Consider the following 14,735-nt stretch of genomic DNA (forward strand, 5'->3'; position numbering starts at 1 on the left):
GACTCATATGTATGTATTCTCCTATACATATTATATAAAATAATTTCATTATCATATAATGTTCACTTCATTCCAATATAAAATATTCTCACGGACTAAACTATAATTAAGAATATAAACGTCGAGAAATTAATTTATTCAAGCGTTTTAATACGAATCATTGAAGGATAAAGATTCGTTAATACATTATACAATACTATCAAGTATCATATACATATTATACACATGTAATTTAATAAATAAAAAAAGCATTCTTCCCGTAAAATGACTTTAATATCAATAAGCACATTTCAGTCAATTGTGTGTATAAAATGATACACGATGTTTATGAATCTTTTTGCATGACTTAAATATTTTTTATAAGATTAAAATACAATCAAGATCTCAGAACTCGTATCTGCTACTCGACAGGAATGTTATTATTATAATTTTAATACTACGTCAAATTTAAATGAAATATCCTTGAACGTGAGAGGAATATATTCTCCAACATTACATTCGTATGTAAATTATGCTTAGAAATATTCCTATAATATAAACACGATGTTCAAAACATTCCTATACATTTTAATCAAACATAAAAAAGACATTGTTGCCTTAAAGATGTTTTCCAGTGCCGTGTTTTTACATAAGTCCTTTATTATTGTTACTTTAAATTAGGTAGTATGAATTGAAATTTCAACATCGTGTGTGGTTTAAGTTCGGAATGAAAAATCAGAACCAAAGAGAATCTAATCTAAATCTATATTCAAATGGGATATTTGGCATGTTGTAAAAAACTACAAGATATTCGAGCGCTAATTTTAGTATACTTTTCGTAGAAATAATAATAGTTCGTAGAATTTATGTAACGACATTTTGGTAAAATATTACACGTATTTATGTTTGTTTTTACAGTTTTTGGACTAGGTAAATTAACAGCATTTGTCTTTAAAATTATAGACGTTGATGCAATATTTTTTATACTCTTGAATAGTGATAACGTTTTTAGACGAATATATTTTTATTAATGCTAATATATATATGTGCATAAAAATAATGTTTGATATTCTATTCTTACTAAAAAACAGTCCGTTAATTTTTAAAATAAAAACAGCATTGTTAATAACTAAATTTTTTAAATTTTAATTAAAAATTTTTTTGAGGGTTAAAATTTGTTTAATTTGAGCCGAATTTCCACTGCAAAATTGTCACTTTTTAAAATATTTTATAGTCAGCATGTTTTTTCGATGTGAGCCTATAATTTCATAAACGACTACTTTTGTCATCGAGTAGTAGTGAATTATTGTATGGTTTGTTGTGATTAGTATACAATATTCAAAATATATATATATTTTTTTATTACCGGTCGTCAAGCGCTTGCTTGCTTTAAAATGTTAGTATTATATTAATCACTTTAAAAATTAACGTTAAATTGGTAAAAACCACTAATTATTGTACCGAAATGTCCTTTATATTACCGGTGTTTCCTAATGATGTTTAATTCACTCAAACACGTGTCACAATAAAGCATGATAATTAAATTGATTTATTAATTTAATTTTTCAAATGGAAGTATATTATGACATAAATTATAAATCACACATGCCTATGCATAAGGCTGAGGTAATGGAAGCCATTATTTGATTTGGTATGTTTCAATTTAGCATACATAATTGACTTCTCGAAAAGTCTGCATTGCTAACATTCCTTCAAACGAGTACGATGAACTCTCTGGGAAACTAACCCGATTATTTTACAAACATTTTACTTATTTACTTGCACCATCGCAGCATCGATAGGAATGCGAGAAAGATTGAGATGTATAAAACCGGTCAAATCATGACTTTAAATGTATTATAGTTATCAACTTCGATAATACATTATGTAGGTACCTGAAATGAACCATGCGACTGCACAACTGTGCTATATAAATTATAAAAATATGTCATTAATTGATTCGGCAGTCACTTTGTGATAAAATCAATCTATTTTTAAATTAAGTTTTATTTATGTAGTAAATACCACTATTTCTTAAAATCTACTTCGATGCATTTCGCATCATTTTTAAACACCGTTATACATATCGTTAGAGTTGCTGAAGAATTATTTAGGAGATTGATTCGTTGTTTACAATATGCATATGTAATTTGCATTTTACTTTGCATTACCGTTCCAGTTGTGTAGCGGATATGTCTATCATCATTACAAACGTAATCAGAATATTGTGAATAAATAGCAAACAGAACAGGATAAACGTGAGGTGAAGCAAGAAGGAAAATACAACTGAGGGAAGTTATCCCGAGATAAAAATGTTAATTTGGAAGTCGGCCGCGGAAACGTTAATAATTATATTTTTATACCAAACCACTAACCGCAAACCTTATCTATCCGATTATTGCCAGTGTTAGGCCCGGTACCATATCACAGCTGTGAATATTAAATGTATAATATTCCCCATTCATAAAAAGTTGAACGACATCGAACCGCTGGGATATCAAATTCGTATTATAACTCTCAATTTATTACCTACTGTTCCCCTCCCGATGCCTTCAATCGATACTTATAGAATGGCCAATTTACAAAGCGGTGATATCGTGAAAAATACCTTAAGGGTATTTTATAATCTATGAGCACATCTAGATTAGTTGCGCAATGCAATGAGTGTCTACGGATACAAGTTAAGGTGAAAATTTAGATTTTATTTGGTTCCTATGGATTGGGGATCCGATAAAGATGGGACGATAAAGACGAATTTATTGCTAGAGATCTCACCATTCGATCGGCTACAACAATTGACATGGGCAAAGTGATCTTGCATGATCTGGCACCTAATGCTCTTGCACCAGCAGAAACTTCTTCACTTACGTCATCTGTACGTCTTCAAATATATTCCACTCCAGATCCAAGAATCTTGAGAGTAGCGCTTATTGAACAACTGGACACCGCTTCAACCCAATGCGGTGCCTTGTACACCATCTGAGAACGGATAGGGGTCTAAGAAAACGGGTTTTAAACGGATCGGAAAAAGTAGATACTATACTTTTAAAGCTACTGATTGAATACATATAAATTATACTAGAGAAATGTTAGCTGTGATAGGTGGCATGTACCAATAAAGAAAAATGAAAAGGAAATCGGTGCTGTTTTATTTCACAGTTATTCGTGTGTATACATTTATTATCAGGGCTTGTCGCTTTTACCTGCACTTGTGTAATAGTTGAACTCAATAAGATCCACAATTTACTCACCCATAAAAGGTATAGTTAATTGTGAAACGTTCACATGTTATGGCAGCCGTTTCCTGAATCGATAAAGGTCGATATCACATAAAACGGCAGCCATTGTTACCCGGAGGTTGGTGGCGAGTGGCGAGTACGCAGGCGCAGGAGGCTTCACAAATCAAATTTAGGTCACACGCTCTTCACGTAGAAGGGATTCTCAAAAATAAAAACAAAATCGAAATATACAGGCCGTCTTTTTAATAAATACTGTTTATATTTCCTCGTTATAGGTACTTGTCCAGAACGTAAGCAGGGTCTACCTGATTTAGTTAGTAAAATATGGAAAACTGCATTGATGAAGCAAATGCGTGGTCATACTATAAAAAATACATATTAAAAAATAAAACTATGTTCTCTCGGTTATCTTTCAGCAACAAAACACGCAAAATTATGGGTTTGAAACTTGAATAAATAAAGTCGTTTGTGGTAAGGATTTTTAATTTATTTTTATATAAATTAGTACGTCATATATATTGTTAAAATCTATTCCCACACGTGTTTCGATGCGTTCAATAATCGTATTATGATATTAAATGCATCGAAATACGTATCACAATAGACATTAATATAATATGTAGTGGTATTTACCAAGTAAAAGTTAAATAAGATATTGCTAGATAATACACAAAGAGATTCAATTAATGTAATCGGAAACCGTTGTTTGTAAGCTCATTTTTGCATCAGTTCAGTCATCTCATAATTGTATAGAAACAATATACAATGTACGAATCTTTGAAGCTTAGCGAATCGTTCTGCTTACAATGAATTCCAGAGATTGACAATACTTTGTTGATCCTACCCGCGTGTTTAGTTATCCCACAGTAAGCGCAAATATTCCTCAGCGGACGGCAATGCCCTGGACAGTATTATGGGTTACCGCGCTCGCACGCCAATATTATTATAGTACTTGGTTAGGAGTATAACTCATTAATTTTATTTCCATAATTCCTAACCACGACGAAGGGAAAAATACATATTTCACAGGGAGATAAGTTAGTTATTTCCTTTATGTATATACCTAATCTATGGCTAACTGTGCGTAAAAAATAAAGTAAGAATATGTTACTTTTATCGATACCACAAGTTTTTTTTGTTGGTAAAATGAGTAGACATGTATGTAAGTAATAAATAATCGTTGATTTTTCAGCTACCCGATTGGGATGGTATTCGTTACATTTAGTTTTTTTTCCAGCCTAAGTTTTTGATGTAAATTGTCCAATATATTAGGAGCTAGAAATACGCAATATGCAATCAAATTTTTACACATATTGATATGATTAACTTAAAATTATGGAATAAAGAAAAACGAATTAAGTAAACACGTCGTTATTAATTTTGTTTTTCAATTCGATCGCCCATTTCTGTAAATGAGTATTATTTAGAGAATTTTCTATAACATCCTCATAGATTTTCAGCTGGGAGATTTAAGTCAACAGAGTAATACAACACACGTTTTTGTTTAAAAAATTAAATTAGGTTTTTTTAAGGCGTTAAATTGACGTGTCAAAAAATAATTAGCTATAAACGTGTATTTTTATATGTAAAATATATATGAAGTTACCACTATGTAAAAACGGGTTATGTTATATTTATCTGACTACTTCATCAAACAGCTGATATAAAAAGCAAATAAACCAATTGTCCTAAATACTTGCTTGAATTCACATGGCGACACACTGGCGCAAGTAGTATATCTATAATATTTATTACTGCAGAAATTATAATTTAACTCGGAAAACGTATTAATTTTAACGATTTTTAAAACCAATGTCTGGAAAATGTTAATTAGAAGTCTGCATCGGTTTTATTCAGACAGGAAGCTATTAATGATTATTAAGGTAATTTGTTTTCGTAAGACACAAGAGTCTCTGTAGGATACGCTAAAAAATTTGATATGTAAATACGCTTCATTTTATAAATTTAAATGATAGAAATTTGTTACGAAACTACACAGTAGACGAATAAATTTACTACTCTATTTCTTGAATGAAATAATGTTTTCATTCATAAATACGGCTTATCTTTAAATTATGTAATTCCAGTTTATTTTGTTGTCGGGTAGGTAGATACGAGTATATATCTCGGTTCGGGGAACATGTATTTCGAGAATATTCAGACTATTCTTCATCTGTTCTTACATTTTAGTTAGCGAGATACCGCTGACAGTTATGTAAACATTGGTGATAAGACTCCTTCAGTGTGATCAGCTGTTCACAGCTGACTTGCAATCTATAACACTCGACTCGCATACAGCTATGTACGTACATAGTACACAAGTACGGTATATGTGTTACGCACACCTACTGGCCGTGATGTATTGTGGAATATGAAACTCTGTGCACTCGGTGTTATTTTATCTCCTTCGTTTCTTTTCTTGTTTAAGCTATATTTAAATTAAAGAAGTGATACTTTTGTTTGGGGGTATATCAAATTTTATTAACGGTTAGTGAAAATATACAAGCAGACCGCCCATTTAGTATTCTCAGAAAATAGTTGCGAATTTCAAGATTACGTCATAATACGACTTATGAATTGCAAAACGCCACCATTTTTTGGTATTTTTACAAGACAGATTATATTTACGCATTGGACAGAGTAGGATTCTTCTCCGAAGGCTGTAATTACTATTCAACATAAACATTTCCATTGAATTGCACCAACGAAGCGAGGAATCCGAGGGCTGTTCGAATGTATTACACAAGCAGTGTCTCTTCAGTATGTAGGTACACGTGTCATGGCGCACTCAAAAGTGTCGGAGACAAAATGGCAACAAAAAGTCATTCATTCATCAGCGAGAATGGGTGCGGGGCATGATGCACAAGCGAGTAACATGTAAAGAAACGGTCGGAGAATGCAAAACGAAGTTTAAAACATGCGACTCGGCGACATTTGCGTTGCATATTGCGACAAGTGTTAAGGATGCCCCGGCATAAAGAGAAGGAACGGAATTCAAGTTGAGAGGTGTCGTCCCTGGGAGAGCTTTATACTCTTCGTCTGGAGCGCTTTTATATATCCGAGCGTAGTTCTGCAATCGGGAAGTCATCAGCTCGACGATTTGAGATCTAGTTCGAGTAGCTCAAAAATCGAGAGAAATGCGATACGTAACACGAATTACAGAGGGCGTAAAGTCACCGTCGGGTGAAAGTTCGTAAACCCTTTCAGAATTCGATCGATCGAGAATTCCGTTCTGGTTCGAGCGAGGAGATTCCTCGGAACAAAAACTAGGAATGGAGAGAGGCCGAAGAGGAATTCCCGAAACGCGTCAGAGAAGAAGCGGGCCCGAAGGGCTGGTTTTTCGGGATTCGAACGAGGGCAGCCACCTCGCGACTCCGCCGAGACGACAGAGGCTCCGCACCGCCATAAAAACTTCCGAGATAACATCGTAAATCTATTCTGCCGTCGCGACTTAGATACGTCGACGTTAGATGTGTATGTATAGCAGCGGACCGATAAAAGGAATTTGATAAGCTCTTTATTTATTTTATTTTAGAGCCGATAGCGAGGAACTATCTCCGCGGCCGTAACACTCACGAAACTAGAATAATTGTATCCCCTATTCGTGGCCATAAAGTCGCCAAACATATTTCCTGTTAGGTCGTATTTAACGATACCAAACTAGTCGGCGGGTCGGATCCCGAGCTCGGAAGCGCCAACGGAGCAGCGCTATCGATATCTCTTCGTGGAATTCCACATTCGATAAAGGCGGGCGGTGCTTGCCCACTCTGGGGCGGTTTCGTTTTTTTCTCTCCTCGCGTGGAACTGGTTAACAGAGCTTAATTGCCGGTCAAAAAGGCCGTCGCCGAAAGCGCCTCGGTCTGCAAACATTCCAGAATCTAAATTGGAGAAGTGCGCTCATGTCATCGCCACTCGATGCTGATATGTGACATTCTTGGTAGCATGCGGAACACGGCCGGAATTACAACTGACATCGGACAACTTTCTTCGGGAAAATTACCTTTCAATATATCTAGAAGAATCCGACATAAAATATCCTTATATTCTAATTTGATATAAAGTTATGTAATCATCGCCAGTTCGTGCAACACGGCGGATGTGGTTGTTTCCTTTACAATATCCAATTTATTTCTCGCGTGAGCTAACTAAAACTAAAAGATTAATTAATGGCTGGGAATTCGTAGAATTCCGATATATGCGAGGATTCAAATTAACGCATCAATATTGATTACAGCTGTGCGAATATGTCTCTTGCAGAAATATCGAACTGTCGAGGGTCATCACAACGGGACGATACATCGCGAGCTCTACATTTTGTATCTGATGGCCGGTTCTATGGGATTCTTTCGAAACCTCACGCTGACGCGAAAAAAGTCGTTAAGCGTGACACTTTAATAATGGTCGAGCTTAAACGTGGATTCAGACGGCGAAGCCAGACGAACGGTTTTCACTTTCAACTAAGGCGTCTACACGATAGACCGTCCTAGGGTTGGTAAAAATAAATATTTTACAAAGCGAAATTCTCGTAAAATATTACCTCGATTAAATTTGATTATAGCAAAACCAAGCATGGGCTTTGTCGTATTTTATTCGAATTTTCTAGCAGAATATTGCGGTTTACCGAGTCGAAGGCAGCACTTATGTAACGTCCGAAAAAGAAATCAGATATCGCCTTTTTACTAAGTGAATCTATAATATTATCACTAATAAATTAGATATTACGGGAAGATTGGACATTGAGCGGTAGTTAGATAGGTCCGCTTAAAGATCAGCAATACCCATCGAAATTATATAAAAAGGCGAATTATAAAATTCCCAGAAACTTACAGGGTTATTTGGACTATTATTCCCAATCATTGCACTGCAAAAGTATTAATTTGTGCGAGTTAGTTTTAATGATATAAGTGTCTTGAATTCATTGGGTATATTTATGGCAGCCCTGGTGAGCGCCTCGCGCCAATAGAAGCGCTTTTGGTGGCCTGGGCACCACCCCAAAGGGGCCCCAGAACCGCACTGTTGCCGCATGCCGGCGATAATAAACTTTTCAGCGTCTGCGATCGGCAAAGACGTGAAATATCGCACTCGATATACAATACTGCCATAGTGTAGTAAAAAAATATTAACATAAGTGATTTCGACGAGTATATCGTGATCGAGTGCTTGATTTTTAGCTTAAAAAATAATAATATGCACATGTCATTCAATAAAAAATGAGCGTTAGATTTTTTAAAATCAGTTTAAGTTGTGGCATCGCTGCAGCGACGATTCGTGTCTTTCTCGAACATATTATAATATGTAAGTAAACATCTACGTGACCGGCAAAAATGACATGGCCAATAATATTTGATATTTCACGGGCTGGCCATTCAAGGAGATGGCAGGATGTGACGTCACGCAATCCTCGAAGGTTCGTTCATCAACAGCCGGTGCATGCGCACTCGTACCCGCGGGAGCTCGGAGCGATCTCTTCGACCGGCGTGGTTCCCTGATATATACTGATGAATAGAAACGTAAATGGATATATTTATAATTATTATAGGAATTTATAGTATCGCTCGTTCTTCAAAAATTGCTACAATTTATAATTCAATTAATTCCCGCGAGACCTTGTATGCTATCAGTTAAAATGATAAAAAGGTTACCCAGAAAATTAAAATAAACACCTTTAAAAGGCGATAGTGAAGTAATTATTATTACGATTATGCAGCAAAATTTACTTGTGCTATTTACTAACTCCAAGTTTATTTTTTAAATACATTATCGTGGCGTGCAAAAAATGATAACTCAGACTTTGAAGGGGAGCTCTGCAACGATAATAATTATTATTCCGAAGCGATAAGCCGTCATTTTTTGCACATCCCGCATGCTTCACGGAAGATAGGGGACTAAGTTAAGAATTTTACTTCTAATTTTAATTGAAATTGCTTTTGTCTTCACTTAGTGGGGTATTTTGTATTATTTGATGATCAAAATTATTACAAAGCATTCGTTCTAACAAGAGGTTAGAGGTCTATTGCAATCTGTATAATAATAATTTTGAATAACCCAGATAAAAATAAATGAATGGATTTTATTAATAAATTGACTCAGGTTTATGAATTAATTATGTATAATGTATGATAAATTTATATTGCTTATGATAACAAGTAATTTGACCGAAATATAAACGGGATGAGTTTATACCACTTTTATGGAGAGCGACTTACTCTTGTCATATTATATTTTTATACATTACATATTGTATTAGTACGTCATTAAGTATATCTTCTTATTGATATTGTCTATGATCTAAGTGTTCTTAAAATAGAGGGACATCAAATACTTAATACATAGTTATTTTAATTAATGGGACTAAAAAACCAAGATGGCAGCTGCCAAAGAGAATAACTAGATATGTTCTTAGTTAGCAGATATGGACATCATATAATTTGCTTTATCTATTATTACGTTATGTTTTAAAATACTAACAATTTTTACTACTATTAGTATAATTATCATGATTTCAATGTCCACTTTGTATTTTCCGAGATAAATCAGTATATCTTCGAATCGCTAAATGTTATGGGATGAAAAAATACGATATCCAATTTTTTATACAAATAATATTATTATTTAAATTCTCGATTAGTTTGATTCATTTTAAAACGGCAGTTAATTAAAAAGCCGATAGTCGGATTATTAGATTTTAATAGTAATGTGGAAAATGTCACACGAATTTTAAGTAAATTGGGTATCATTTCAATAAAAAAGACTATTTTTTGACATAATCGTATGTTCTGCTTGCCACATTATTGGTGTTCTTAGAAATGGACATTATATAAGCAGACGTGATAAAAATGTATACTAATTTTAAATAATTGGTATTCTATACGCGATCCTGGATAATCTGCAAGTTAACGGACAAAACAGCTTGGATATTTAAACTTGTAGCTGAAATTTGTCATTGGCTTTTATGAAAGTTTAAAGTTCTTTATGGTCGCCTTAGAGGTGATGATTATGTATATTTTGACTGGTGACCGACGCCCAGCAAATCATTTCTAACGACCTGGAATCGGAGTTAGTTGAGTCTAATTCTGATGCCGGTACAATAAATTGACCGTGGCGCCAGTAAAATGGTCTGATTGTTTAACAAACACGAGAGGATGTAATAAATCTAATATTTTTACAAGTGTGAAGAAAATTTTATAAATAATTTACATGTAAAACCTCATCGTGGGATGATGTTTGGCATGTTGGCTAATATGGCAGATTTTTGTTGGTATTGATTTCTAATTGGTAAAACAAAAGACTTTGTAAATTTTCACAATTCACTTTTAAACGAAACCTCTAAAGTTAAATAAAATACCCTCTGTATCATTTAATGTATAAAGAAGAAGATCGAATATATTTTTTTAAATAGTTATATATGGGATTTAATTACCATACAAAAGCAATCGATTTTTGGGGAAATTTTACAACGTTAAATATGTAAAAGGCATAAAGAGACAGTTTTTAACAAAAAATAAGAATATTTTTAATTCATAAAATATTTTGACATCATCATCCAACCCTTCGACCATATGACTTATGGTCGTTTATTAGGTGCTAAAACCAACATTAAAAGCTATTTCTCACCTTTAATTTCCTCAATGCAGATTCATTGCCAATGATTAGATTTCGAAAATATGTAGTTCTTGGCGGTTCCGAGAAATCCTCGGCTAACCGTTTTATTTTTGCATGCAACGCGTTCTCTGAAATTCAGGTTTTCGCTGGGAACTTGCTTGACGGAAAAATGCGGATTTACCCGGTCAATGTGCATATTGCAATCGAATACAACTTTTGCATCAAATCAAATTTTCAGATATGTACTCATAATTTCTTCTACCAAATTATAAAAAAGGTATATTTTTCATGATTTCACTACACCATATTAATATTTACTTAATTTTCCGTATCCATATCACATATTGTGTCAATTATATGTTATGTTATGGAGAGGTCACATGTCTGTTCACGCCCGATGTTTTTTAAAGAATGTATTTTGTAAATTTTTAGAATACATATTGAAAAAATATTTTTATATATTTTTTTTAACTCCTTACCTTTCAATAACTCTTTTCTTTTCAAAACTATATTTCGAAGAAATTTTTTTTATTCAATCAAAAACGGTGTTTCGAGAAAAAATCTATTACGTAAAATTTTACCTGGATTTAGAGAAAATTATGTTGCGACTTAACGATTACTGAGCCTTAAAGTAGAAAAAAAAAATTTTTGTGTGTAAATATGTATAATTATTTCTAAAGTATTTGTCTAACTCGGCAAAATCGTGCCTTTTTTACTGTCTAGCCGCGACTCGCCGCGTCGGGACTTCGGGCCACAGCTGTTTACACATTGTATTATATACATGTATGTATGTACTAATATCAGCTGGAGTCTCTTTCGGGCGAGACGAGAAAGGGGGGGGGGGGAATATTGCGATTTAACAGGCTGGTCTTCGAACCAGTGCTGGAAAATTTTATTGAATTGTTTTGTTGATTTTTTATTATTCGGTAATGGATTTCTTTTTAGTGCTTAGATTTTTTTCCCAATTGACGAAGACTTTTTTTTTAAATCGCCTATTTCAAAGTAAGTGGAAATTTTAAGGTTTTTACATTTTTTTAATACTGTTTTTCGTTTTACAATTAGTAATTTTATGTGAATATTGTTGACGAGTCGGAACTTTGAAACGCGCACGTTTCGCTAAAATATAGCAGCGTCGTCGTCGGTATATGGTTTAGGAAATTATACCAGAGTCGATATATCGACTCTCAGCACAGATGGTTAAAAAAACACATAATTGACATTTAAGGGGTTCTAAAGGCAATGCTTCTTAATGAGAACGCGGGTGTGTGTTTGTAAATAAAATAAAATTGTTAAACTTATCTTTAACACTGTTAAAGTTCGTAGGTACTAATATAATTAACCTAAAGGTACAAAACTGTAGAATTGTTAGTGAAAAAAAAATTAAAAAAAAAATTCGGTATAAAAGTATTGCGCGATGGAAATCAGAGAAGTAAAATAAAACAAGCCATTAAAATTTATGTAAAAATTGTCGCTGTTATGGAAGTTGTTAGTGAATGACGGTTCACGTCTGAGGTCGCGTGTCTAGTCGCCGAGTTGCTATAGGAAGGAATGGGCATGTCACGACTGTCCTGCGGCCTGGACCGAGAAGCGAGATGGCTGTGCGCGCGGCCAGTGACAGATGAATAGATGTCGTCATTTGCCAAGGTCACGGTCGCCCCAGAGGTGATGGGAACCAGCCGGCTAGAAGCGACTCATTAACTAAATTATTCGAGACAAGATGTCATTTCGGCGATATTTCATAGCATCGCGGGAATTGATTACTACTAAAATACCAGAAAAACGTCTCTGATCCATATACAATAGATAGAATAAAATAACTAATGTCTTAAATTAGTGAACAGTTTCTTTTCTCAATCGGAGATGAAGTGTAATATATACTGAATGACTATTTCATGAAGTTTTGGGACCAAAAATAACAACAAAAATGACTTCTAAGTATTTTTACTATAAATAATTTTATCGTTAATAATCTTTTAAACGAAGAAGCCGACATATTAAATAACAATGTTATCTCAAAATATCATTTAACATATAATTGACTGTATAAGTGATTAATGTTATGTACCGTTTCTCTTAAATTATGTATCCCACATATTTTATCAGTTACTGTCGTATCATTATCTTATCTGCATGACATAATTCTTTAACTGATATGGCGCCAGCGCATACAATTTATCGTAAAATGTATCGAATAGCGATTAATTTGGGGAGATTCCTTTTGCGTTGATATTTCAGTTAGGTCTACGCCGAATGCGTATTGTAGATCGTGCAGCGTAGAGAGGTGTAATGCATATTGCGTGCAACAAGGCGCCACTGCACAGGAAGTTCGCCGCACGATCCGCGGGCATACCAACCGTCCATGCAAATTAGTATGTTTCGCGATCCATCACCTTTGCCACGTGGAGCGGGAGACGAAGCTTCATTGCATAAGGCGAGAGACTGTACAATTAACACATAATAATGTCCATACTTTGTTCTTTCGCCTTACGCCCACGAGCAGGGAGAAGTTGTATAAACAACGTAGCATTCTCACGTTTCCACTGATCAAATATGCGTGTATTATAATTATTTACGAAGGCGTCCCGATATAATCGAGACGGTTGACTGAGATCAAATCGTAAATCCTCTTCGAATTGATAACATTATTATTTAGTGGTATTAAACTTTCGATAAACACGAACTACGTGATAAAATGTTTTTTACAGGGCTTTCAGGCGTCTAGTATTTAACACAGTTTTATGACTCTCCAGTTATGTCGGCTATTCTTACATCGAGGTAATTGAAACGTTGTCGGTGCTAGTCTTTACTGCTCCACAACGTTGAGTTTCTACCTTGTTTAAAGAAAAAGAGCGAGAGAAAAGATATCGAACAGATATAACACAAAGAATGGAATTTATGATACTCAGAAGATGAATATTCACTGTAAACCAACTCTTGCGAAAATCATTCGTGCAAGCCTTCAAGGCATTAGGAAGAGTACATGACCAGGGAGGCATAAGTAGTGTGAGGTATCAAAAATGTCAAATTCGAAAAAAAACTTGCAAAATACATTTTGGCATATAAGTCATCTCAATAACAATCATATTTTTAATTTACGAATTTATAAAAAATATATATATTAACATATTACACATATGTATTTCTGTACATACATAATACTCTCAATGATTTGTTAAAATGAATAATTTTTTCAATAAATAAATAATTTTATGCGGAGTTACAAATACTGTAAAAAGAGAATAACAAAAAGATAATGTATAAAATGTAGATGAAGAAAACAAGAATTGTACCTTTTAAAAAGTGGATTTAACCAAAGAAATGAATCAGTTTGAAAAAAAAGGTTTAATTTTATAATATGAATTTTTATTAACAAAATCGTAAATTTGTGTTACGTTGCTCAACAAAGACAAGCGATGTAAATTCCGGATTTTTCTCAGGATTGTTCGCTCCCTTAGTGTAAAATAATAATAAATTCAATTCGTGTAATTTATTTGGTCGATGCATTAAAAATGTTCGTACGACTATCAAATGCTTAAGTGTTGTAAAGTAAACAGATGTTAGGTGCAAATCATTACAAACCACCGCATACATGCGAGGTAGAACATCTCTAAAAAAAACTCGTTCAAATACTCGTATAATGTCTATATCCGCCAACCGTCATTTTGCTAATCAATGGGAGTGCTAGTCACAGGCCAGAGGCAGTGGTCAGGTAGGTATAATCCGTTCGCACCGTAGAAACACAATATTCAAATCAATCACCGTGATATATTGCTACAATAAATATAAAGCAACACGGCAAGAGTGCCGATTGTTTCTTTATATTTTGTTCAAAAGCATTCCTGTACCGGTGACGTGGACCGAGAGCAAAGAATGAATGAAATGTTTTCAAGGCTTAAAGGTCACGGTACTGAGTTT

At 34.0% G+C, this 14,735-nt stretch overlaps 1 protein-coding gene across 1 annotated transcript in view; it reads right to left on the reverse strand.

Annotated features, from left to right (window-relative positions):
- Positions 1–14,735, reverse strand: part of LOC148300547 (G1/S-specific cyclin-D2-like) — a 51,250-nt gene that overhangs the window by 19,794 nt on the left and 16,721 nt on the right. The gene's annotated exons all lie outside the window — the stretch shown is intronic.

This window comes from Brachycentrus maculatus, unplaced genomic scaffold (genome assembly GCF_059751285.1).
Source record: "Brachycentrus maculatus isolate JH-2025_06_01 unplaced genomic scaffold, ASM5975128v1 h1tg000696l, whole genome shotgun sequence".
Classification (NCBI taxonomy): Eukaryota; Metazoa; Arthropoda; class Insecta; order Trichoptera; family Brachycentridae; genus Brachycentrus; species Brachycentrus maculatus.